General features: G+C 48.5%; 1 protein-coding gene across 2 annotated transcripts in view; it reads left to right on the top strand.

Annotated features, from left to right (window-relative positions):
• GDPD5 (glycerophosphodiester phosphodiesterase domain containing 5) overlaps positions 1 to 3,796 on the top strand; it is a 114,925-nt gene that overhangs the window by 33,627 nt on the left and 77,502 nt on the right. The window contains exon 1 of one of the 2 annotated variants that reach the window (XM_027660078.1): positions 1,669 to 1,824. The exons of the other annotated variant lie outside the window; for it this stretch is intronic. The gene's annotated coding sequence lies outside the window, so the exon portion shown is untranslated. Of the gene's footprint in view, positions 1 to 1,668; positions 1,825 to 3,796 lie in introns of those variants that run through there. 2 annotated transcript variants of the gene reach the window in all.

Here is a 3,796-nt window from a genome sequence, read left to right as displayed (position 1 = left end):
TTGTTTTATTTTTGTTTTATTTTTGTTTTATTTTTGTTTTATTTTTGGGTTTATTTTTGGGTTTATTTTTGGGTTTGTTTGTGTTTATTAATTTTTATTATTTTACTTTTTTTTTTCCTGATTATTTTACTTTTATTATTTTTATTTTTTTTTTTAAATTATTTTTCTTATTGTTCTTCCAAGGTCTGCTTGAGCAGTGCCTCGGTCTCTGGGGTGACACTGATGCCTTTCTAGGTGGGAAAGGGAAGGTCATGTTGTTGAATGAACATATTCCCTGGGATCATCCTGCTGACTTGTGGAAGTTTGACTTGTGGATGATATTTACTCTTGGATATCTTGATTTTCTTTTCCCTCCTGCAGTGTCCCGGAGCTGTTTGAGAAGGAGGAACTTCCAGCTGGTCCTTTTTCTTAGGCCTTTTCCTAGAAAGCTTGGAGTTGTGCAGGGAAGGGAACAGAAGTGCTGCATCCTGGCCTCTGGGCTCCTGTGGGAATTGTGGCTCAACTGCTGCAGATGCTGGGATGAGCTGTTAGAATGAGCTGCTCTGTGCTGGAAGCAATTCCCACCAAACTGGAGCTCTCAGGGTCTTGCCTCAGGGTCATGTTCCCTGTGGCACGAGGCTGAGGATCCTCAGGGGTGACCCACATGGGGTTAGTGAGACAGAGCTTTGGGGAGCATCTCCAGACCCCCAGGATCACCACAACCAGCCAAGGGTTTGCTTGGGATACCTTTGCCTGACCGATACCAATCATGGAATGCTTTGGGCTGGAAAGGACCCTAAAGATCATCCACTTCCACCCCCTGCCATGGGCAGGGACACCTTCCACTAACCCAGGATGCTCCAGCCTGGCCTTGGACGCTCCCAGGGATGGGCCAGCCACAGCTTCTCTGGGTAACCTGTGCCAGGGCCTCCCCACCCTCCCAGCCAAGAACCTCCTTCCCAATATCCCATCTAAACCTTCTCTCAGTCTCCTAATCAATCACCTGATGGTTGAGAATAAGGAGGGGAAAGATGCAGAAGTGGCTGGAAGGAAGGACAGCATTTCACAAGCCACAGGGTGTCCCTATTCCTTAGGATTTGACTTCCCAAGTCCCTCCTGTTCTGTTTGGGTGGGGTTTCCCTGGAGGTGGGCTGGGGGAAGATGACCGTCTTTGAAGGCAGTTTGCTGCAGATGTCACCTTTTCACTCTAAGGAGGATTATATTGAATAAATCATGTTGCTGATAACGTTCTGAGTGGTGGTGCCAGTGGGGACTGCCTGGGACAGTGTCACTGGTGCTGGGGAGGGCACTGGGACGGGGAGGGTTAATGGCCATGGAATCAATGCTCGTTGTGTTAGAAGTCCTCAGAAATGATTGAAAGCACTTTAACTAATAGGTCTTAGCGCTACATCAGTAAATGAGTTTATGAATCCCTCCTGACTGGCCCTTTCCAGGAGGAAAACAAGATAGTGGCTGATGTCACTGGCAGAGGGAGCCTTGTTTTTGTGTTTTCATTAGAGCAGGATTCTCCAGGCACGAGTTGGAAGTGTCTGAGAGCCTGCCCTGTTAACTCTGGGCTCACCCTGTGCACGGAGAGGCCGTTTCCTTCCTGACTTCACCCCCTCTCCCGCTCCCTTGGTGTGTCAGGGTGACCTTGACCAGCATTCAGAGATGCTCTTTGGAAAGCCAGGAGTGCTCCAGGGTGTTGCAGGTGCTTGCCAAGTCAGTTGAGAGAATTCCTTTCTCCTGAAAGATTTGTGCTGCTGCAAAACAGAGGAAAATCACTTTGCTCTTGTTCACCTCTTCCTCAAGATCAACAGCAGCTTTTGGAAGGCTCTGAGACAGGTATTTCCCTGCTGCTGAGTGACTGTGGGATGGGGTGCCTGCAACTTGTCTCTGTCACTCATTTGTTCCCTTAAATGCAATTTTCTTTCACTGCCTGGTGTTGAGCTGAGCTTGTAAATCTTCTGAGAGGGAAACTCTGCTGTCTGTCTCCTTGCACTGAACACAGACTGATTTATCCAGAGCTGGAAAGGCTTCAGTAATAACTGGAAGGAGGCTTTGGGAATGTGAGACAAACCTGTGGGAGGGCAGCGTGTTAAATCTGGAATGGCTTTGGGAGAGCAGCTTTCACGCTGTCGCTTGAAAACCTCCCTGTGCATCTCATTGTCAGAGCTGAGGCTTCTGGGGGAGGTGGCCCTTGATGTTTTGTTTCATGTGGGAGCAGTCAGGTCTCCTGGCTGGGAGGGGACCTCAAGAAGGCTGGACTCCATCTCCCCCTGCTCCAGGCAGGGCCAGCACTGAGCTCGGAAGCACTTGGCTCGAACCTTGGTCCAGTCAGGGCCTTAAAACCTCAAAGGGTGGACCCTGTGTGACCTCTCAGGGGCAGCTTTAGCCCTTTTGCAGCCAGGAGAGGTGTTTTCAGGTTTAAGAGTGTGTGGCTGCAATGAACCTTTCCAACCTCACGCCACGTTCCCAGGAACGAGGCGGCAATTCCCACTATTCCTTTGTATCCCATGCGTTCCCGCTCCTGTTTTTGCCAAAAACTTTGTCATTTCCCACCCCCTGCCTACATTAGAGTGATCAGCCTGAATTCCTCTCCTGATCAAGGCTGACTTAGCTTCTTGAACCTCTGCTGGGCTTCCTCTGTTGGCTCATGGCTTTTGGGAGAGCTCTGTCCAAAAGTGAATCTGTGTAAGGCCTTTCCAGTGTCAGCTGGTGCATTTTGATTGGTCCAAATCACCTCCCTTGGAACCAGAAGGAAAGCAAAGGATGTGACTGCTGAGGGTATTTTCTGCCTGTGAACAGACCCAGGGAACAGCAAGGATGGCAAAGCAAAGTTTGCTCCTTCATTTTTAGCTCCTCTGCTGCTTAAGAACAGTTGTTGGTTTTGGTTTTTTTGTTTGTTTGGGATTTTTTTGTTTGTTTTTGTTTTTTTGGACTAATGTTTCTTGCAGCCGTGTGGAAGGAATCAATCATAGGAAATAAAGAGCTTGTAACCCATTTAACCAGGACTTTCCAGCTCTCATTAAACCAGAGACATTCATGCTCAATTCTCTGGGTGGCAGTTGCCCAGCAGATGTGCAGAGGATCGATTGTAAAATGACTCTTGCTGGGTTTGTTTTGCTTTTTTTTTTTCCTCCCTCTTTCCATTAAAGTGCTTGCAGTGGGTGTGGAGGCATTTGGCTCCGTCTCAGATGAGTGTTGCTGGCGTGGTTCATGCAGTTTTCTTTTCCTGCTGGGCAGGGACCAAATTTCCAGCAGGGAACGTGTCCTAGGAAAAGCAGAGTGAGCAATGTGTGGGACAGGCTGCTGCTGCAGCTGCTGACACCTCCCAGAGAGGTTTAAACCTGCCCCTTGGAGGGCCTGCCAACACAGCTCACGGGGGGGTTGTGGTGAACTCTTCAGGGGAGTGTTTGGAAAGGGAAAACCTGGAGGGAATGCTTGTCTGGAAAGGAAACTGCTGTCAGGGTCTGCATGTTCGACCCCGCTCCTGTTTCCACTTAATTCCTCGGCAGAAACATGTTGCCACTGGGGGAGGCTTGGGGGAAACTTCTGGTTTGCAGCTTGGGGAAGATGGCAAAGCTCTGGGGGTCTGTGGAGGGGAAAGGTATTATGCAGCCTTTTTAATTCCTTAGATATTTTTGGGTTCCATAAATATTCTTTAATTTCTTGTTGGTGAATGAGGTTTGTTTTTTTCAGCATCCAACTGTGCTTTCCTGGGTCTCATTGTCTTCTTCCACTGCTGGTTTTCTCTCCTCTCTTTTTCTCTCCTCTCTTTTTCGCTCCTCTCTTTTTCGCTCCTCTCTTTTTCGCT

This window comes from Corapipo altera, unplaced genomic scaffold (assembly GCF_003945725.1).
Source record: "Corapipo altera isolate COAL_440 unplaced genomic scaffold, ASM394572v1 74, whole genome shotgun sequence".
NCBI lineage: Eukaryota > Metazoa > Chordata > Aves > Passeriformes > Pipridae > Corapipo > Corapipo altera.
Note: the sequence above shows the minus strand (reverse complement) of the source record. Positions and strands in the feature narration are given on the sequence as shown.